The sequence below is a fragment of the Anomalospiza imberbis genome, chromosome 2 (genome assembly GCF_031753505.1).
Source record: "Anomalospiza imberbis isolate Cuckoo-Finch-1a 21T00152 chromosome 2, ASM3175350v1, whole genome shotgun sequence".
Lineage (NCBI taxonomy): Eukaryota > Metazoa > Chordata > Aves > Passeriformes > Viduidae > Anomalospiza > Anomalospiza imberbis.
Window position 1 is genome coordinate 106,752,662 of NC_089682.1, and position 23,255 is coordinate 106,775,916.

The window sequence follows — 23,255 nt, forward strand, 5'->3', positions numbered from 1 at the left end:
TCTTGTCAGTAACCATCAACCTAGTCAGATCTACTGCGCTGCAAATTGCCTGGAATACCCAAATCACTGGGAAGACCTCTTCCTGTTCCAGCTGCTGCCATTTCTTGCCTCACACAGCCAGGATCTGCTCTTTTCAAGGGCAGTCAATTAGCTTGAGCCCTATTTCCCTCACAGCTGCTGGAAACTGCAAACATTTCCTGGGAGAGGAAACTATGGGATGAAACTAAATTGCACTGGACAATTCCACTCTTTTCTGCACTGCTCTGTCTTAAGCTCAGACAGTCTCCCATGGATTTCTGGACTGAAGTGAGCCTAATTTCTAGCTCTCTTCTCCTTCAAGAATGTTGATGTGTCCTTGTGCATGCTTATGCAGCAGCTTGCTCTGGCAAGGTCACAGAATAGCAGAGTTAATTTCTGGGAGATCCTAAATGTGAACCTGTTCATGGCAGGTTTTCTGCAGATGAAGGCTTGTTCCTGCTTTGCTCATTTGCTCTGTGAATAAATCTTTGAGTCAGACCTTTGAGGTAGATGTACATAGATCTTTATCCTCTAATAAGCTCTCTGAAGGAGACAAAAAGCTTTTGAAGTCAAGATTGATTTTATCTGAGTCAAAGCTAGAGTAAGTAACTTCTTAAATCCAGAAAACTCAGAGTAGATAGATAAGATGGAATGGAAAGAAAGTATACAGCATTTTTGTTGATTTAAAACCAGCGTGTCTGTTCAAAAGGTGTTTGCGTCTAGGCAGTTTAATGGCTCTAAATAGCAGCAAATTCTGCACTGACTCCTCTGATACTGAAGAATTTTCCTTCCATCTGACTTTCTGAGGTCTGGATGTTGGCTGCTGTCTCTGTGCATTCTCTGTGTGAAGCTGTAGCATTCCCAGCCTGCGCTGTGACTTTCTCATTGCAGACACTGCGGTCTCTGGAAGGTAGGTGCTTCTTGCTCTGCTCAATTCCTCAGAAGAAAGGTTGTCTCCCCTCCCTTCTCTCTGCTTTGCTGTTGAGGAGGAGTGTGCAGGGTATACCTGTACACCCCAAATTGCTGCCTTGCTATATATTGCAATGCTAGCAATACATAGCTTAGTCAAGTGATCTGTTGGTCTTTGAAAAGGCAAGTAAAAAGGAAATCTTGCCTTCAACAAATGAATATCAAAACACATAAATCGGAAATAAATAGCACATTGAGACTTCAAGGTTACTTTCTTTCTTGGATTTGTCTGTTTTCTTCAGTCTCTCTTCCCACATACCCACCCCTGCCTTGTGATTCCCCGTTTACTTTTATTCCCTGTCAGCATGTGGTTAGTCTTTATCATTTCCACATTATTTATGAGTAGCCAATGTTGGAATTTTTCTTCCCTTTCTACCTGTTCCACTTGTTCTTTTGATGGCCCGAGAACTCTTGCTTCCCCTCTCTTCTGCGGCCCACGTACTCTGGACACTTCCTTTACCCTGCCATATCTTCATCTTCTCCATTATTCTAGGGCTACATGCAGAAACACACATCTCCAGAGCAGTCACATTGTCTCCTACGCTGCCATTTCATACCTCTTTGGCTGAAGGAAGACAGGGGATTTTCAAGGCTCTCTCTCCAACTGCTCCTTCCATTCCCCCGTGAGGGCAATGTTTTGGGAGCTCTGTGATGATGTTCTGTTTTGTGTTGCCATCCCAAGAGCGTGCGGTCATATGGATTTCTGTAGTACTTGTATCTCTGCCTGTAGGACCTGCATGAAGTTTAAATCCTCAGTGAGGATGATGGCAGGACTTGGAGTGTGAGCTTCTAGTTGGGTATCATTAAATGAGGCCTGAAACTACAGTTAATAACTTGTTATTAATAATTATAGAAGTGCAGGGGTTTTTGAATGTGTAGTAGATTAAAAGTAATAATGTAGATTTTCCTAGCTTTGGCTGGAATAGAGTTCAGTTTCTTCCTGGTAGTTGCTGCAGTCCTGTGTTTTGGATTCAATATGAGAATAATATTGATAACACATTGAAGTTTTAGTTGTGGCTAAGTAGCACTTACCCTGAGGCAAGGACTTTTCATTTTCCCATGCTTTGCCAGCACGGAGGTGCACAAGAAGCTGGGAGGGAGCATGGCCAGGAGAAGCTGACCTGAACTGGCCAAAGAGCCACTCTATACCATGGAGTGCCACACTCAGTATATAAATGTGGAGAATTGGCTGGATGGGGACGATCACTGCTCTGAGATAGGCTGGGCATCCATCAGTGGGTGGTGGGAAACTGTGCTGTGCATTGCTTGTTCTGCTTGGGGTTTATTTCTCCCTATTATTACAAATCTCTCTTTTCGTTCTCTTATTATAATTATATTTGACTTTATTTCAATTATTAAACTATTCTTATCTCAACCCACGGGTTTTACCTTTTTTTCTGATTTCCTTCCCCATCCCATGGGGGTTGTGTAGGCTGTGAGTGAGTGTCTGTGTGATACTTAGTTGCCAACTGGGTTAAGCCAGGACAGTCCTTTCGATGCCCGACCACTTGGATTGAGTTAACAACAAATCTGCCTAGAATGTGTTAGAACAAATTTGTTACAAGCATTCATTACACTTAACAGTCACTGGTCACAATGATTTCTTTGCTGTCAAAGTTGACATGGCTGTTCTTAAAGTTGCATTCTGTAATTCCTTACTTGCAGTACATGCTCCCTGTTGTGTTGTTCAGTATCTGTGGGAACTGGACTAAGGTTCTCACGTTGTACTTTGTATTAAACTTTGGTTTATGATGTCATAGAATTGCTGGTCTTGAAACTAATATGGTATTTGTACTCAGCATTGCAGTCATATCCATACTCCAGGAAATTATAAATAAGTTTCTTTTACCTTTTGCCTTTTCTCCTCTGAGATCCAAATCATGGCAGAGATTTCTCTTCTTCTCCTTCAGGATAATAACAATAGCTCTTCAGAATTTTGAATATCCTTGAGATGTTCCAACCAGCATGTTCCTCTTGCTTTGTCTTCTGAATGTATTCCAGGTCTTATTTAAGGTTAAACAACTATTTAAGAATGGCACACAGAGATCAGTGCTCAGACTGGCTAGTCAGGAGTGGCAGAGTGTGTGGGATTATAGGGGCAGGTACTTAATTCCAGCAATTTAAAGTGGGTATGTCCTACTCCCTTCAATAGAAACTTGAGGCAAAGGCAGCCAAGTGGTAAAATATAGCTGGTATCACTCCTGGATTTTTCTCAATCCCTTTGGTGGCTGAGTGCAGGCCATCATTTACTTTCACTTGTGGGGGTGCCCAGTACACCTGGAATTGGCATTCCCAGGGTGGACACACAGCCCTGCCATGTGCCATGGACTGATGCAGACTGTACTGGAACAGGATGAAGCTGGGGAAAACCTGCAATACAGTGATGGCATCATCACGTGAGGTAACAGAAGAGGAAGTCTTGAGAAGGGGAAGAAAATAGTCCAAATCCCTCAGAAAGCCAGTTTTGTCCTAAAGCAAAGCAAGGTCAAGACCAAAGGGGAGATCCAGTTTTTAGGAATAAATTGGCAAGATGAATGTCGTGAGGTCTCAATGGATGTGATCAACAACAATAACAATTTGATTTCAATTATTAAACTGGATTATTATCATAATCCACACCCCATGGAGGATGAGATGGGTGAGTCAGCAGCTGCATGGTACTTACTAGTTACTGGCTGGGGTTAAGCCCTGAAAAGTCAAGAATCAGTAAAACTAATACAGCATATAACTGGGAGCTGATTTGGGCTGTACAAGTGGCTTTTGGAAAATGAGAATGTAATACTTAAGTAAGGTAAAAGTCAGTCCTAGGACAGTGAAATTTCTCAATCCTGTGGCACTAAAACAGACTTCTATAAAGCTTTCCTCCACTGAAATTAGCTATTTTATTTTTTACTAGTTAATCATATCTTTGTATTCAGCTAGGACAGTAGTACTCTGAACTTATTAGCAATTATTAGAAATAATAGGAAATAATATTTCTTATGCTGTAACCTCAATTATAGTTGCTTATGCTAATTCTAACATTTAATTCTAAATACAGAGGGTTTATTTTAACTGTGTAACACTTGGCGAAAGATGGAATCTTACAATGGAAGTTTGTTTATGTTTGTTTCTTTTTAGAAAATAACTTTAGACTGTATCAATATAGCAATTATCTTTAATGAATCTATAATGATTGAATGCATATGGAATGTTCGTAGTATGTGTTGGGTAAAGATCAATAGTTAACCAATTATAGGACTAATTTGTCTTTAAGCTCTTTTATTTTATAGTAGTTTATCTTCAAGCTTGTCAATAACTTAGAGGGCATAATGTGACATAGTTTTGGAAATGATTCCTGTATTGGTTTTATTAAAAAAAAAAAAAGGTTGTGAAAGTTTTTGGCTGTATGTATCCAGCCCAAACAAATCATTCATTTGTAGACACCTACACTGTAGAGCTCTGACACAGGCACAGTAAATCCGAGCTCTAGATTCCCTCAACTTTACTTGACTAAGAGAGATGAACTCTAGGTTCCCTCCACTTTCACTTCAGTAAGAGAGATGTTGTTAGGGGGGGATTAATCCACCTTGGAATGGGCAGCCCTCTAAGGCATACATACTAAGTCCTGTTATACCTGGCAAAGATAGCATAGCAAACCCTTAGCAATAACAGCGAACACATGAAGGAGGTAAAGAGAAAGTATATTCCTCATGGTGGAGCCATACTGTTTGAAAACTAGGCCTGCCTCAAATCTGGGAAGAAAAGCAATGGAGCATGCATCCCTGTATTCTGTGTTTTGTTCTACCTGTGCACCTGTCCCTGTCAGTGGTATGTGAATGTCTGTGCTGTGCCAAGGCTTCTTTTGTATTAATTGCATCCTTACACCATCTCTCCTCAGCATTTCTTCACTGGTGTATACAAAGAAATGAGATCAACAGATTGACAGGAGCTTTTATTTGTCTCTGTGTCACTTTGTGAGGCTGCACATAAGACTTTGGTGTTGTAGGGATGTTGAGAAAATGGACAGGTGTTGAAGGAGGGCTACTTGCAATGAGCAAGAGCTAGAATTCGCATCTTGTGTGAGTGATGTTGAAGGAAATGGGCTTTTCCAGTTCTGAAGAAATGCCTTGAAAAGCATTTACAGATACAGCAAGGTCTTCTAAGTAGTGATGGAGAATATGACTGGTGGCAACAGCAGATGGTATATGAGGCGGTTTAGGCTGCACATTAGAAAAAGAACTTGAGTAGGTGGATCATGTGGCACTGGGACAGGTCATCCAGTGTCTCCGTTCTTGAAAGTTTTTCAAGACTTGTCTTGGTAAAACTCTAGGTGACCTAATGGTACAATGCTGGTCATAGTCTTGGTTTGAGAAGAAGACTAGATGGACCCCAGAGTTACAATGTTCCATGTCACCATTTCTACAATGCTGTGCTTTTCCTTTTACAAGATGATGTTGCTGTGATGTTCCTTCTTTCTGGCTCACCCTCAGCTATGTAGAATGATCTTACTGCTTGTTTACAATCCAAATGATTGCACTTCAAAAAGCATTAAGGCAAAAAGATGAGAATAAACTGGCAATCTGCCTCTCCTGTTTTGGTATCTATAGTGTTCATTTCTGAAAGAATCTGCAACTGAAATTTTTCTATCAGTGGTAGGAAAGGTCTCAGTCTATAAACTGCATGGAAAACTTGCAATCACAAAATTGTAATTTTAAGTGCAAGGTAGTAGGAGAGAATGGTAGCTCTGGACCACCACTATGTCTTTGCGTGTGTGCTTAGAAGCAGACAGGTAATCAATGTACAGACTTAAACATGAATGTAATAAATTTACTTAATTCCTGCTACCCAAGGGACCGTTGGTATAGTAAAACACTAACAATTAAAACTTGCACATCAAGCTTTGTGGATCCAACAAATCCTCTAACTGTAGCCTGAATAAAATGTCAGTAAAAAAAAACTTAGCAGTGTCCTCTTTACTAATTAAACAGCCTAACTCAGTGTCATAACCATTTAAATTCCTAGGGAATATCTTCTGGAAAGAAGGTAAAATACAGTACTTGACTTCAAAGTGCATCTGCAAAAGGGTTTTAAATTTATTTCCTTTTAAACCTTGGCTGACAAAATTCTGAAGCAACACTGTTGTTTAATAAAGTTTATTTGGAAAGCAAATGCTTGCTGAGTCAGAGTTCATGGGATTAGAATATTGTACGCTGATCATATCAGGCAGCAGCTGTGGCTCTGATTAATGTACCAGGTTTGCATTAAAAAAGGATATTTCTTCTGGGACCAATCAAAACTACTAATATTTGATCAAGGAATTGCTAGCTGAATCTGTATTAATTGCATAGTGCGATATTCTGTGACCTTTGTTTAAGATGATTCTTCAGCGGCTAAAAGTTAGCTAATCTGTTTCATTTAGAGTAGACTAACCTCGGAAATATCATTAGGAACTAAGCATCTGCTCATCAATCAAGAAAGTTTTATGGGAAGAGCTCTTAGTTGATTCCTCTTAAGAAGACAAAAGAGACTTCCAGGTGAAGTAAGTCCATCAAAATAGCAAATGAATATGAAAGATACATCTGGATTTGATGCAAAGGTAAAGATGAAACTTGATTATGTAGGATGGAAGTAATTAAATTGCTTTTTTCAAGTGACTGTGGGGATACAGAGCATGTTTTCATAACCTCTGCAGTCTTGAGAGTAACAGCTTCAATAAAGATGGATTTTCACGGTAGGATTTTACTTACTTTATTCTCTACACTTGCTCAAGAAATCATATAAGTGACTTCAATCTCAGCTAGGTATGTCTTGCTAAGAAATAATCATAATTATTTTCAAAAAATGTCAGACCCTAGTATAGGGAAGGCCATGGCAATAAAAATGTATAAATGTTGCTGTGGATCTGACACGCAGCATGTTGCTGAAAGCATGCTGACTCCAGTGAAGACTTTAGAGCAAGGTAGAGGTGAGGCCAAGTCAGCATTCCTCAGTCTCAAGGTTCTTCTTCACCAGCCTGCAATTTCTCACGTTTACTGTAGTTGGGATTCACCAGCTCTATTGCCTACCCAAGTATGAATTTGGAATTTTTCCATAGCACTAATATATTTTGCAGTCATGGAAAAATAATATTTTTTGTTTATTTTCCTGGGTTCTTTCATTTTCATGAACTCTTCACTGGTTTGTGGATTTAATTTCTTCCTGAAAATATTCTTAATAAGTAGAAAACATGGTTCTCTGTCCTAACATGTTAAGAAATCATGGACATGTTTGTAGCAGGCAGTTTCAAAGCTGGAAAGAAATGAAGCTTCTTATCTGTTAACGGTCAACTTGTGAGTTACTTGGACTAGCAATCTGGTCATGTTTGTTTTTTTAGAGAGTGAGCAGAAAGGGAGTTCAGAAACAGCTCAGGGAGGGTTCCAAAATCATCTGATCAGCTTTTAACTTAGGTCTTTCATTAAGTTACACCTGCATTTGAATTTGATGAAAACAAAAATTATTCCCTTAATTTTGTACAGTGATTTTATTTTTAAGCGCTTTTCCAAAATTATGCATTGTTGAGTGAGCCAGTTAATGGGAATAGTTTAGTCCATTCTTCTAAGCAAAATGTTCCTGGTACAGCAAGCTGGAAGGGTAGTTCCCTATTTTGTTTCAGTTGTTAGTCTTCAGGCAGAAAAATTAATACAAACTACAGCCTTTTCTTTCACCAGGAATGCGTCTATTATGAAGGTGTTGCCACTGTCTGATACACTTTTGAATACAGTGGGATTTCTTTTTCTCAGTTTTTCAATTTTTCTGCTTGAACTGCATAGAAAACTTACCAGCAAACATACAGTAATTATAGTGATTAAAAACTTAGAAAGTTGTAACTATAAAACCAGAATTCTCTGCTTCACTTTACTGCTCCTTCCTTTTCTCACAACCCTATATTGCAGTCCTTAAGAACATGTTTCCAGTGCACTCATTTTCCACTTGGGGTGCACACTGGAAAGTGAATGAGGGTGCAGATGGAGTTCAGAAGTTTCAAGGTCCAGAATCCTCTTGCTTATTTTTTCCTTATTAATATACACCCTACTTGGGTTTTGATAATTCTAATTTCTCTCCATTTTGTAGCAGCAAGGAAGGAAGGAGAAGTATTTTTGACTGGTGGAGATGACATTGTTTGAAAGGATCTTGGCTGCTCCTAGTGTTTCCTTGTGGTTGCAGACACCATCTAGGAGAAAAATGCACTGCTCCTGCTGAGCAGGGAACGTGCAGTGAATTACATTGTCAATCAATTATGAGGTCTCTTTTTCTAAGCACTTCACCTTATGTCTTGTGGTCTTATTTCAGAAACAAAAAAGTAAACACACCAAGCCCCCCCTGCCATTTGCAGCCATGCTTGGAATTTGGTCAGGTAAGTAGAGTAAGCAGAATTTATCAAAGGCATGTGCAGAATTTTCTCCAGTGATGCAAGAGTTCTGTAGAGCAGCAGCTCTGGCCACATACTCAAATGTGCTCAAAGGGGCACAGCCTGAACTTTGTCCTTTCTGCTTTATAAGTGGGTTTAGTTGCAAATTTTACAAGGTCTCTGTGAGGGTGGAGATTTTGCTTGGCTTAGTCTTGTTTTTTTGGTTTTTTTTTTGGATTTTTACATTGTAGTGCAAAACTTGCAGTTCTGTTCCAAAGAAATCAGACTGTTAACTGTATATAAAACAACAATATTTAGGACAGAAGAACCAGTAGTTTATTTCCTTTTCATTGATACATCATCTCTGCTATTTAAATAAAGTGTAGCAGGCTTGCTAGTAAGTCTGTAAAGAATCTGATAATCAAGGGTCTTTGAGGTCTATAAATTAAATCTCTTCAGTGACTATTTATTGAGATTGTGTTTGAGCTCTGTAGGATTTACAACAGATGCATGGTTTACTAAACAACCCTAAATTATGCTGTCTATATGTTTTTCTGCTGCTGTAGTGTTCAAGCTTCTAAAAGGATCCTATAAAAAGGAAATAGACATTTTAAATGCATTTAAATGAATAATCTGGATGTTCCTCTCTACAAAAAGACACATATAAGCACTCAACATAATGTCCATAAATAAGACTACATCAACCCTCTTGTTATCAGGAAGCAAAGAAATGTATCTATTGTTCTTGCTGGTTTTGAGTTTTCCATCAAAGAATTCAATACCAAACTTTTGAAAGACACAGAGATTTGAAAAAAAATGGTTTTTAAACTTGCTCACATGTCTTCTTTTGGTTGATCCTGGCCTCTCTTCTCATCAAAAGACCAGCAGATTGTGAGCAGGACTACATTTGCATTTCCCTTCAGCCATGTGATTGCCTGCCGAGACTCGCAAACGTACCTTTTGCCACACTGCTTGCAGATTTGTTTTTGATGCATATAAATGCTATGGAACTTTGAACTTGAATTGATGCACAACATGACAGTTGTTATGCTTTAAAATAATTGGTATGGGGTTTTTTTTTGCTGGTAAAACTGGGAGAAGGAATTAATGAGAGATACTTTTTCATTTGCTGTTTCAGTGCTAAGCCGCTCTGGACTTTTTATGTCCTTTTTTTCCTGAACTCTTCCTTATCCTACCTAATAATTAGTAACTGTGAAAAATAGCTCATACTTTTAGAAAAAAGAGATGAGGTTTCTTGCTCTGATAATATATGGTAGAGCAGTTTTATTTTGCATTGTGTCAGTTGTACAGTTTGTACCTCAAGATTTCAGTAATTAAGCAAGGGAGGAGATGAGAAGGAAATATTTTTGTGGTGAGAAGGTGCTCTGAGGTTTCCTTGGTTTTTATCAGTGAGAAATGAAAGACTGCAATTCTTTTTTTCTTGTTTAATTTCAATCAGGAAGCTTAATCATATTTCAATGCCAAATTAAATTCTGTTGCATTTATAATTTGGTGTATTTAAAATTTACTTCTGTTGTGTAGAAGGTGTTTTTTTTAGCATCCCTGTTAATAGGGGAATCTGCTTTTGCAGGTTAGAAGGAAATGATTTGGGGTTTATATGCGTTGTAAAAGTAAGATAGCAAGACTAACTCACTGCTATCTCATGCTTGCAGGTCTGTGATTACAGCATCTACTTGCTTTATTTTCAACAGCTTTTCATAGCAGTGTTTAATTCTGTAGGATCATTCAATTTGCTTCATGTTTCTGTCCTTGAAATACTATGAGTCTGATTTCTGTTCTGATAAGAGGGTTCATGCAGAAGTCAAGGCTTCTAACTTCTAAAGGCTTTGGAGTCCTAGTAGCACCTCCTCCTTGAGAGATTTCATTGCAAAGTAAGTGCTCTTCACTTTTCAAATAAAATGAATCGTCCAGTGGGTTAGGACTATGTAAGGGTAAACTCTTCTACATGTGATAGCTTGAGTAACTGGGTAGAGCTGGAAGAGTAATGGGATGCTCATTCTCATAAAATCCTCCTTGCTTAAGACCATTTACTACACAGTGCCAAAATAGCAATTAAAGAAGTGCTTTGTTGGTATGTGGTAGCTGTGCCCAAACCAGTCCTAATCACAATGGCAGGAGCACTCCATTTCTTTGTTCTGCTGCCTTCTGTGCACACCAAGTCTGTGGAAGAATGCTTTGGAGTGTTCCTGGCAGCCTATGAAGCTGCTTGAGTGCATGCTAATGATAAGTATATCTTACCAGAGTATGCTTAGGCTTATAGAATCACGTGCATTTCCAACAATGTTTTTCAAAAGAGAAGAATCCAGCCTCGCTGATGACCCTGTCTTCTCCTGCACTTTCAGAAGTTGGAATGTTTCTACAAATGATTAAACATCTCTGTTTAGTGTGGACATCACTGAACTCCAGCAATACACATTATAATGTATCATTATAATGGTTTGGAAATGGTTTGGAATGCTTTAAATGTAACGATAAAGCAGCTTATTTGAAGAATACTTTATTCACTGATGTTTTCCAATGTGACAGTGAAAAGTTAGTAAATGCAGTTTTAAAAACTTTGGATTTATTTACCTCCTGTTCTCATTGAAGAGATCCAAAGCCTAGCAGGTACCTGTCTTTAAAATCTGTAGTATAAATGTCACATGAGATTATATTTTCAACTAAAACAAAAGTCTGAAAAAATGACATGTTGGACAGAGAACAAATAGAACAATATTTTCTGTTTATGGGGCAATTCAGTTCAAAATAGAAAACTATACTTCCTTAATATTTTCTTCTATTTTGTAAAACTGTAGGCAATCGAGTGTTTATCCTAAAAGCAAACTCAAATAGCTGCCAGCACTTTAAGAGAAATGAGTGGTACATAAGCATTTAATCTTAAGATTTCTTTTTCTTTCCTCAAAGTTTGTGTCTCTTTGCGTGAGTTACCCAGATAAAATTTTGTCCAGAAGAAATAAATATAGTGACAGATATTATAGTACAAGTAGTTAAAAACAGTGTTAAAAAATTCCAATGCAAAGCAAAGTGACTATAGATAGCAGCAATACAGGTCAGGCAGTAAAGGGGGAGATTTTCTTCATCTGACAGCCAGAGCCATGTGTGGTATGAAGTTCTTCCAGCCTTTCTCTCCTCTGTCTGCTTAGTCTTCTTCCTCTCAGTAATGTAGGTGTGCAGGTCTTCTCCCTTGCAGTAGTGCTTCTGAAAACTACTGGTTGTAGCCCAAATATTTTGAGCTTTTCTTACTTTCTTCAGTTCTAGCAGAACCAATTTCCCATCTTCCTCCGCAGAAGGAACAGGCTTCTCTGTGAGTCTTGATTTTGGTAGTCTTTTTCATGGTGTGGAAAAGATGTGAGAATCTTAACTTTAATTATGCCTTTTTCTTTTCCTGTGCTGTCAGAAATGAGAATATTTCTATAAATGATAAGTCATATCCATTTACTAAGGCTGTGTCATAATGTCCTGTAAAAACATATGGGAAGATATGTCTGTCTCTATTCTTCATCATTATGTCTACAGAAACTTAGAAGGGCTAAAGGAGATTTTGGAAATTATTTGATCTGTCCTGTTTGTCATGAAGCAACTTTCAGTGTGGAATTTCTTCCCCAGGGCTAGAAGTTGCAGCTTTAGAAGGTGCTTTACTGATCCAAAGCATCCAGGATTCCAGAGATCTTGCTAGGCAGGATTTTACTCAGCTATATAATGGTCGTCAATGAAACAGGGCTCTGCATGATTTCCTAAGTGTCTATTTCACATAACAGAGATTATTCCCATAGTGTTGCTGGAACTTGAGGATCAGAGGACTATTTATGTTCTGTGTGGTTTTTTTAAGGTAAACGTTATAGAGAAAGTCAAAGTTGTATGGCTGTAAGATTGTTAGCCTTAGGAAGTGACAAAGGTTGGGTGTGGGGATTACTGTGTCTTCCATTTGTTTGCCTGATAGCATCACACTGGGCATCAGGTGGCTTCTTGGCAATCCCTGACAGTACTCTTTGCAGGAGTTCCAGTGTTGTCTTTGCAAATATGTTCCTTAGAGACCATCTGTTTCTTGTAGTTCGCTCCTTTTGGCACTCTTGGAACTCCTTATTTTATCAGTATTAGTAGCTGTAGGCTGGGTAGTATGTTGTGTGCTGTGGACCCTGACAGTGTGAGGTATGTGGCTGACTTACTACAAGCTCAGAGGTGTGGGTGCGGTACCTAAATATGTCCAGAATATGCACAGTAAGGAGATCTTCCTTAAGTGATCAGGCATTCTATTTACCATTTAGTGGGGTATTTTCCATTTCTCTTTCCAGTGCCCCGAAGTGCCAGTTTGCAGTTATTGTGCTCCTGTGAACAGGGCTTGCCTTTCTTGTCCATTCATAGTGTTTTATGGCTTGTAGTTACAGTCTTATGTCAAGAGAAGTGCATTGGCAGAAGAATTCTTAAAATACAGTGACAAACTCAAAAATCACCAAGCTTTTACTCTCTTTTTCCAGTTTGTGTTTGGAGTGCTTGTGTTATGGAAGGAGTTAGATAATCACAAGTGATTTGAGCATGGTGTGCCATACCCAACACCCCTCTAGCTCTTTCCTCAAGGACTCCAGCATGATGCAAAGCTAATCTGCAAGGAAAATTGTGAGTATTAAAAACAAATGAGTAGCTGCTGTGCTCCTTCTATTTCTCACTTCTGACCCTTGTCTAGCGTTCTAAACAAAAGAATCTAGCAATCTGTCACACAAAGTATTCTTGACATCTCCAAAATGAGCTTTCCCCCCTCTTTTTTTCCTTCTTACTTAGATTTAAGTTGTTGCATAATTAAAATCTCTTTGACATCCTGCTTACAGTCATATCTTGTTGCAGGATTGGTATCCATCTGGCTCACAGCTGATGGATACAAACCCACTCTCCTCACATCAGACACCACTTGAGAACCCATGACCTTAAATATCACCACAGATATATTTTTAACCCCCTACCAAGAGTAATAATAGAATCTCCTGACTTGGAAGTGACCCACAAGAATAATCCAATCCTACGAATCACACCATGTGCCTGAGGGCATTGTCCAAACACTTCTTGAACTCTGTCAGGCTTAGTGTCATGACAACTTCCTGAGGAGCCTGTTTCAGTGCCTCACCACCCTTTGGGTTGAGAAACTTCTCCTAATATCCAACCTAAACCTCTCCTGACAGAGCTTCATGCCATTCGCTCGGGTCCTGTCACTGTCACCAGAGAGACGAGATCCCTGCCAGCTCCTCCACTTCCCCCCATGAGGGAGCTGCAGACCACCGTGAGGTCTCCCCTCAGGCTCCTCTCTGAATTCAGACTCCAGGCTGAATAGGGTAAATCACCTCAACCACCCCATATCGTGTCTCCTCTAGACCCTTCACCCTCTCCATAGCCCTCCTTTGGATGCTTTCTAATAGCTTTTTTATTTTCTCTTCTGGTGCCCTAAACTGCACATAGACTTGAGGACGAGGCCACACCAGCAAGAGCACAGCAGTCTCTTTCCTCTCTCCAGCCTCTCATTCCTCAGTCTGTACCTACATCCAGGGTTTCCCTGTTGCAAGTGGAGAATCTGACACTTGCTATAATTCAATGTGTTTAACAGGAAAATCACACAGGTGAACACCTGGCTCAGCACCCGGTGCTCCCAGCAGAATTTTGAGGGTTTTGAGCACAGGTCAGCTTGCAGGTCTGGTGGCTGCAGTGGCGTACACCTTTCCCAAAGGGGGAAAGGATCTCTGCTCAGGAGTTAGCATGGCTTGTTGGGAGAGCTGTAAACTAGATTTGAAGGGGGAAGGGGATAAGCCTGGCTCACTAGGGATAAGCCTAGGGGCAGCACACTGATTTTTGAAGGACAATAGCAGAAATGGTAGGAAATGGTGTCTTTAATGTAATGAAACTGTAGCAAAAGGAGAGGGGAAAAGCTGGTTTTCTTGATAGAATGCTGCCTGACAAAAATAGTTGAAAGGCACTTGCATTTGGCTCTTTTATGCAGTCTTTATACAGAGCTTTTGATAGAGATTTCTGAGAAGAAGGACCTAAGTGGCTCTGCACTCCCATGCACAGTGCTGCCTCCCAAAATAGGTCCACCCTTCTCCACTTCTGCTTCTTCCATGCTCATGCAGAAACAGGAAATTCAATGGTGGGCAGATTCAGGAATTCACAGACAATGGGAGCACCTTGGGGAGCCCTGGTGGAGGGTATGGCCCCACGGGGCAGTGAGGTCACAGAGCCCCTCTGACTTGTTCTGTGCCAGCTGTGGGCAATGCTGCAACAGCAGCAGCAGCAACCACAGCAGCAACCAGGCATGCTGCGAGCATGGCAGGTCATGGTCCTCACCCAGTGCCTCCTTCTCTTTCTGGTGGTCCTGCAAGCCCAGGACACCCAGTCTGCTCCAATACAAGGGCAGGGAGCAGGTAGGCAGCCTGCACCCAGCCCCAGGCTGGCAGCAGCAGGGCCAGGGCTAGGGCAGGGTGAGCCAGAAAGGTTCCACAGTGCAGCACGGGGCAAACACACCACGAGGAGGTGGTGCAGGGGGCTACAGCTGCTTTGGGGGGAATGAGGGGTTCCTAACAAGCAGAGAGGTGGCGAGTGACAGTGTGGGGCCAGAAACTTGGCAGTGGGTTCTCCACCACTTGATGAAGGTTAGCCAGCCTCCTGGTGTGTGCCCTGTCACTACTTGACCTCTGTAACATTCTGTATTCAGGTATGACAGTGCAGAGCAGAATGTGTAGTGGGTACATCTCTTGGGTTTGATTGTAGATGTGGCCAGAGAAAGGGCTTTTCCAGCTCCTCAGGTGGATTCTGTGCTGGTTCCCAGCTTATATCCCACGGGTGAGTATCTGAGAGTCTCTACTGATTTCACAGAGCAAGCTTTCCTTTTCCATGTTATCCATGTGAAATGTAACTTCGTAATTTCTGTTGTCCTCATATAAAGCTAAAGCAGGGAATGATTTCCAGCAGACACTTGAAGTTACAAAGAAGGTCCTGAAAGGCTTGGAGGAAACTGAAAATGGTTAGTACAACTCACTCTGTTAACTGTTAGGACCTGGAGAGCTGTGCTTCTAGCTTCCTGTGCAGCAGGAAGGGGTCAGTCAGAGCCTCACTGCAGGGACACTTGATTTCACACCTTGCATGGGCTGCAGAGCCACAGAGATGGTCCAGCATGGTGTCTGCTACCAGCTGAGTTCCTAGATGAGTCCCAGGGGCAGCTGCTGCCGCAGTTGTACAATTACTGGTCAGAGTTGCTTTGTGCGTGTGAATATCCAGATGTCAGGAACAGGTGTGTGCTGAATTTGTTTTCAGCTCATGCAAAGCCCAGCTTCAAGGCAAGGATGACAACCCAGGAGAGATTCTGCAGGCACTTCTGCTTGTGATGGAGTTTCAGCCAGCAGACTCAAAGCTGTGGTGGGATGAGTGTGGCTGTTGGTGTTGCTTCTGGAGGGTGTGAGGGATGTGCAGAGGAGCTAACTGCTCTTGAGCCAGGAGAGGGAGAGCACCCTGCCAGTCACTGGAGGAGAGAGGACCCTTGGCTGCTGGAAAGAAGATGCAGGCAGTTTTGGTTTGCAGGGACCAGCAGGTTTGTCAGGGATGCAGGCAGTGTTGAGAAAGAAACAGGAGCAGCTCTCTGATAACTGTTGTCTCTAGTGTGTGGAGGTTACTGCCAGCAGGGTGCCACAGAGATGCTTGTGGTCTTGTCTGGATAGGAGGAGAGATTGCTCACCTCCCACCACACCCAGTTCTCAGGAATTTCGGAACTTTACTCTTTTGGGAATGAGGCCACTTGTGAGATTATTTGTAGCACAGAGCACAATAATGTGTGCTGTTTTCTCTTCTCCTGCAGGGCAAGAGCTTGAAGAAGAGGCCAAGACTAAGAAAACTGAATTGCCGGGCATGTACTATATTCTAGGGATTGCAGTAGGCTCGGGTGTGCTGCTGCTTTGGTTAACTGTATGTTGCATAGGTCTGTCATGGCTGAGGGAGAAAGACATGTGAGTTGGCTTTTTGCTGCATTTATTAATTGCTGACTTGACAAAGCAACTGCTGGCAGTACTCTGCTGAGATTTCCCCAGTGCGGTCCTTTAACTGTCCTCTCAGTTAATACCAGTGAGTAGGTGTTTCTGAGATGCATTTGCACAGGGGCCCCTAGAGACGTGGAGCAGCACTGGGACAAGCTCTGGAAAAGCAAAGATCAAAGAGGTAGAGGTGAAGCAGAGTCAGGAGAAGGACCAGCATGCAGATCTCCCAACTTCTGCCCACTTGCTTCAGCTGCTCTCTGGCTGATGGCGTCTCTTCACAGGACAACTGGGTATCTGTGGATTCACCTCACCCCACATCATCCCAGTATCCCCGTAACAGGGATATCATGCCTCAGAAGACCATATTTTTTTCAATTAATAATATATACATATGTTTGTTTTTTTTTTTTTTTCAAAAAGCAGTGAGTTCTTGCCTGTTTTGGCTGTTTCTGTTTGGGTAAAATGCACAGAGCTGGCACTAGGGCTGTATCTGTGATGGAGGCTGTCAGAGACCTGCCCTGCAGTGTGGGACACCTTTGTATCAGCATCAGCCTGTTTTCCTCACTGGGGCTGTCATCAAGGCTTTCCTCCACCAGAATGGGGTCTTGCTGGTGAGACATGAGGTGCAAAGGCTTGTTTATGAGCCTACTTGAAATGTTGCCCTGAATCAGGATTGTCTGGGTAGAGAGGGAAGGAAGTGTTCAGAAGGATGGGCACCCAGTGCTGAGCACATCAAGCAGGGCTGATGGAGTGACAGAGGCTGCAGGTGCAGCAGTGTCCCCCACCCCGGAGCTCAGAGATGATAAATGAGTGGAAAGTTGGAGCAGGGCTGGGTGGGAGAGGAGAGTGAAAGCAACGTGCTATTAGTCACAAGGGTGCCATTAAAAAATAAAATAGATTTAAAAGAAATAACAGTAAATAGAAATAATAATAATAGTAATAATAAATGTAAAAAGAACGAGTTTAAGCATTGCAGACTGTCAGCAAAGAGAAGGAGCACCCTTGGAATACATCTAAAGTCACACTGGCTGAGTGCAGCAGATCCCATCCAGGCTGATGTGGAGTCTGACTTGCAAGGTTGTTTTCAGAGCATGCCAGGTGACACAAAGTACAGACCCCAAAGCCAGTTTTATGACGCTTCTTCCCTGGAACTGTGTCTGAAGGGTACAGCAACTAGGCAGAAAAAGCTTTAGACATTGTCCTGGGCTGCCTTGCAGGGCATTATAAACACCTCTTCCCAGCACCCCTCCTGCTGTGCAGAGCCCCCCATGTCACCCGGTCAGCCCAGCTGCTCACCTGACTGTCTGTGCATTCCCACTCTGTGCACCTGCAGGAGCTTCCTCCAGTGCCTGCTTTTGCCCACTCAGGTGTCAGCAGCCAACCCTGAAATTCTTAGTACAGGGAAAATGTTCTAGAAGATGCCAGAACAGTTCTCTGAGGATGGCTGATGTCTCTGGCGTGTGTAGGTTATTGCCAGCAGCATGCCAGAGAGATGCTCATAGGGTTCTTATCTCCTACCACACTCAGTTCCCAGGAATTCCAGAACTTCGCCCTTTTGAAAATAAGGCCTTTGGAACTACAGTCAGCAGGGGATGGGAATTATGGCTCTTGACCTTCCATGCAAAAAAAACAGACTCATAAAATCAAAATCATAGACTCTCTTGAGTTGGAAGAGACCCACAAGGATCATTGAGTCCAACTGCTGCACAGTACACCCCAAGAATCACACCATGTGCCTGAGAGAATTGCCCAAATGCTTCTTGACCTCTGTCAGGCTGGTGCTTCCAGGGAAGCTGTCATTTGCTGTTCAATACCATGTTATGCACAGCAAGACTGTCACAGGTGGGAGCTGCTGTGCTCGTGTGTGTCGAGGCAGTGGTTTTTTCAGGGGGTCCCTGTCATCCACACCAGCTTGTGCATGTAGGTCTAACATGTCCCACACATTGTAGAAATATGGATACTTTTTTTTTTTCTACCACTCAGGCACAAAAAAAAAATCTCCAGGAGGAAGAATAGGACAGATCTGAGGGAAGAGAGCCCTTTTTTGTAATGTATCAGTATTATTCCTGTCACCAGGCTAATACATTGAAGGCAGTTCTGCTGGAAAGCCATTCAGATGCAGTGAGTAGTTGAGCAATGCTGTAATTCAGTGCCAGGCAAACAGCAAAGGGTAGATTTCTCAGTGAGGTTCTGCACTCTGTAAGTTTGGATGTGTTCAGGAGTTTGTCTCAGGTTAGACTATGCTTTTTTTTTTTTTTTTTAGCTATCATGCATTTATAAAAATCTATTTATGGAAATACAAGGGTTTCATGAATAAATGAGATGGCATATTCCTTTCTTCATTTCGTGAATTACAGTATCAACATTTTAGAGCCTGTTCATGAATTAATAATTGCTTTAATCAATAAAAATAATTACAGTGCTAAGAACATTTTAACAATGAATGCTTTAATGCCGTTTTCACTCCTTTTTAATTAAAGCATGACAACTCATATTTACCATTTTCATCATGATCTCTCTAAATGGTGAAATTTGTCATCTTTGACTTGGGCTCTAATTATAATTCTTTTAGATGGTTCAGATTTCTTCTCATTATTCAATTATGCTTGCTCCAATTTTAAATGGAAAAAATTTTCCTCCCTAAATCTCTTTCATGCTGTAAGACTTTATAATATCCATTTTAAATATTCTATGCTAGCCAAAATAAATGCAAATTAAATATATGAAATAGAAAAACAAATATAAACTGCTGAATATAAATAAATTCGGGAGAAGACCAATTATTTCCAGTTTAAATGCATCTATCTTACTTCAGTATAGCATGAAATATTGATATAAATTTGCTGCAAATACAGAAACTGTAATAAGACCATAATAAGCTTGCAAAAGCAGCATGCAAACTTAATTTTTGTGCCTGTGACACAGCCTCCAATTAAATGATCTCTTATTATTTTTTCATATGGAATCTCTCCCTTGCTTTTTCGCTAGATAGCATGGCATTCCCACAAATATGGTGACTTGCTATGATAGTCTTCTTCAACCTATTCTCCATAATTGCCTTAGTATTTTTTTATAATCTTGGCCACGTGAGAAAAAATTTATTTTCCTGGTCACAGTGAGATTTTTTTTGCCTCACAAATTTGTAAGTTCTATCGGTGTCTTAGCGATGTTTTGCCTGTTGTGATCTAAGGGATTGGGCCACTGAGGAACTACAGGGGAAATTATTATGCTTGAGTTGATCACAATTAGTCAAGTAGGGCCTTTTAAAATTCTTTGCTTTGTAAAATACCATGTAATGCTATGAAATCTTATGAGCACTCTAAGAGCTTTTTACTTATTTCAAACTCAACCTTCAGGTGCTTCAGGAATCGACTTAGCCTGGAGTCTTCCTCATGTGGATTCATATCATCAGAAAAACATGTGACTGTGATAGGAGGATCAGTGCAATGTCTCTTTGTATTCCCCAAACCCCACAATGGTTTCTTTTGACACCTTGCTGATATTATTTTTGTCATTACATGCCTTTGGTACAAAACGTCTGCAACAACTTGCTTTCCAGCACATCAGGTTTGCTTGCAAACAGTGGAGCAAAGAGGTGCATTTGGGCAGGTATCAGCGTGCTGCAGTTACTGTGCCTGTCAGGTGGTTTTACCTATCCTAAGGATGTTTTCAGCTGACCTTTTTGGTTTTCAGTCACTGCATAACGTCTGCCTAAAAAGCCAAATATCTCCTCCTGTGCCTGTCAGAAACTGTCACGTACAGCCAGACTGCTGCTTCAGGAAGCTGTTGGGCATCAGTCTGCAAACAGATCCCAACATTTGAATCCAGCCTTCATGAACTACTCTGATGGGACAATTAAGGACCAAATTATAGTTTGTGTGCATGGAGGGAAGTAAGTTAAATTGGCAGACGAAACCAGATTCCTGCTGTCATATCTCTGGAGTGCTTGACTTAAAGTCATCACAAGGTTGTTTCAACAGAATTTTGTGCCGACACTTTCCAGTAGTTTTAGAGGATCCATTAGGAAGAAAACAGCAAATAATTCAGTACAGAAATAGGTCATAGGAAGGATTTAAAAATTGAGATGCACAGTTCAGAGCTTTGCTGCTGAAACTAAATTAGGAGTCAGCAGCTGCTCTCTTATTGACTTTTTCAATAGCCTCATACAAACTGGCTTACCGTGCTGGAAATCCTGGGGTTAATTCTAGCTCTGGAAAAAAGTGTGCTTCTGGGTGCCCACGTCCCTGCTGCCTTTTACCAAACACTTCCGACCTGTCCTGCTTTGTCTCTGCTTTGTGGCCAGGTCCTTTTTCAGACTTTTTCGTTGCTTCTCCCAGCTTCTTGTCCATGGAGGCTCTTCTGGCTCTGTCTAGGCATTCCTGTCTGTTCCTGGGTGCTGCACTGTTTGCACATTAGATTACACTGTGGTATTTAGTACCAATATAGTAGTTAAAAAAGGAACAAAAGTATAAAACTTGATAATAGTTACATTCTGTTTTTTATCTGGAGGGCAATGCCCCATTACAAAATATGTATAGAAGTGCTGCTTTACTTGTAATTGAGTTTAGTTGGTATATGAGACTCTTGTTGGCTTTTTGCACACAGTAGATTTAATTTGTGGTGTATTAATTGAATTTGGTGTGTTATCATCTAAGTGCATTTTAGTAACAAAAATTATTTTTAGAAATTTTTCACTTAATGTGGGTCACAGTATTGAGGAAGTGTATTTTTTAAGGTATTTGCATAGTCTATTTTTTGCCAGGAATATGGACAGCTTTGGACTGGATTGTCACATATGCAAACAACTAAGAGACGATCACTGATTTTTACATTTTCTTTTTTTCAGTGGCAGAGAATAGATTTTTGTGAAATCCAAAGCAGCAGTTGTTATTTCAGTATGGACAGTAATTGCTTTAATGAAGCAGAGAGGAGCTCAGATACCTATTTTCCTAGCATGTATTCTGCAAGATACTAAACAGTTGAAATATTACACCCAAATCCAATGTCAAAATGCTTTTCCTGTGTTATTTCTTGAACCCGGAATATTAATATATGTCCAAAAAGTAGATTGAACAAATATTTGCATTTAGTGGATTTATCATTTGCTATTGGCAGCTACCTTAAATTATTTCAAGACATCTAAGAATACTTTGCCGTGACATGATACAGCTTTTCCTCTAAAAAAAGGCATAAAAATGATTGCTCTATAAGATGTAACATTTATGAGGTTGTATGAATGGTTGCATAATGTGCACATGGTGAAAGCTGTGCATTTCATGTTAAATACAAGAATGATTGTACACTGGGAGGGAATATTTAAGAAATCATGAGAACTATAAAGGGCCATCTGCTTCATGCTCCATTTTCATTTGCTAGATTAACCCACTGCAATATTTAAATAGATAATGAATTGCTGTTTCATCTACTCATTAGATTTTTCATGGCACAAACCCACCTCATAATGAAAAGGGTTTCCTTTCTATGCAGGGAGAGGGCAGTTGTTTGGGAAGAGAAAAAGACAAAGCATAATATGACAAATGGCATGAACAACACCTTTCCTGTTAACCTTTGCTGTAATTCCAGGTTTTCCTACTTGCTCTTGTCTGTCTTCAGCAGTGGTCCTCATGTTGCTATGGAGTTGCAAAGGGGGAATGAAGAGTGGGGTCCTGTCACTGTCCTCCCTCCCGTTCTTTTGAGCAGTCCCCTGCCCCGAGTAGGAGGGTGAGTGGGGAAGGTGTGCTGTGTTCTGCTTACTCTGCCTGCTTGCATGGACCTCCTGGGTTGTTGCTGCTGAAGTCTTCACATTCAACAAAAACATGGAGCTGTGGAATCATTTGGGTTGGACCTTCAAAGTTAATCTAGTTCAACCCCCCTCTGCCATGTTTAGGGACATCTTCCAGTAGATCAGGCTGCTCAAGGCCCCATCCAACCTGATTTGAACACTTTGAATAGCTCCTAGGCTGCTCTGACCCTTCTCCTTGCTGAGATTAGCAGAGTTGACAGGCTCAGTAGCATGAAGCTTATGCAAAACATTCTTTCATCTCTTTCTTTTTCTCCTCTGTCGTACCAAACGGGCAGTGGAGAAGGAGTCACTGTGTGGTTGCTAGTGTGCTCTGAGACTGGACCTCAATTTTGGGCTTTGCTGCAATAGCAGACAGTATTTGAGTCTCATAGTTCTGTAAATATGCATTACTGCTCTGCCTAAGCAAATAAGCAGTGCTGCTTTGTTTTGTGAAAGTTTTCCAGGGAGTGTTTTTTTAATGAATAAGCATTTCAAGGTAGTAGGGAAAGCCCTTTCAGTGAAAGGTAAGACCTGGGTATGTTTCCATTTTTTAAAAAAGAGGGAGTAATCTTGAGTGTTCTGATGTTATTTTTAAGATGGGAGGATGGCTGAAGAATTATTTACCATAATATTATTTGAAGATAATCAGCTGCATAGTAGGATTTACCTAAATAGGCCTAATAAAGCATTTTAATCTTTCCAGTGTAATTATGGTTATATTGCAGAAACACAAAGCAAATTGCAGCCAAAGCCTTAGAATCTGATGTTTGCAACAAAAAAAATGTTACAGAAGGACATTTGAATACATTGTGTTAAGAGAAAGTAATCTGGTTTGGATGACCCACCAACCCTGGAGTAAATGCAGGGGATCAGTCCAGAGCTTATGTTTTCATAAAAAATCCTGTTATCTCACAGTCTCAATTCTGAGTGGAAACAGCCCATTAAGATCTCATTTCTAGGCTGAATGCATGGTTCAGATTACTGTTTTCCCCAAGTGTACCACATTTGTTTACACTGAATTTCACTTGCCATTTTATTGACTAATCACTTGATTTCATGAGGTTTTTCTGCAGTTCTCTTCCCTCACAGCATA

General features: G+C 40.9%; 1 protein-coding gene and 2 long non-coding RNA genes across 4 annotated transcripts in view; all 3 read left to right on the forward strand.

Moving 5' to 3' along the window:
* Nucleotides 1-23,255, forward strand: part of HS6ST3 (heparan sulfate 6-O-sulfotransferase 3) — a 272,962-nt gene that overhangs the window by 127,652 nt on the left and 122,055 nt on the right. The gene's annotated exons all lie outside the window — the stretch shown is intronic.
* LOC137469591 (uncharacterized) lies at nucleotides 14,711-22,102 on the forward strand. Its single transcript, XR_010996603.1, has 3 exons — nucleotides 14,711-14,778; nucleotides 15,125-15,196; nucleotides 21,227-22,102. It is a non-coding gene; the product is annotated as an uncharacterized lncRNA (long non-coding RNA).
* On the forward strand, nucleotides 16,225-16,578 carry LOC137469590 (uncharacterized). Its single transcript, XR_010996602.1, has 2 exons — nucleotides 16,225-16,353; nucleotides 16,502-16,578. It is a non-coding gene; the product is annotated as an uncharacterized lncRNA (long non-coding RNA).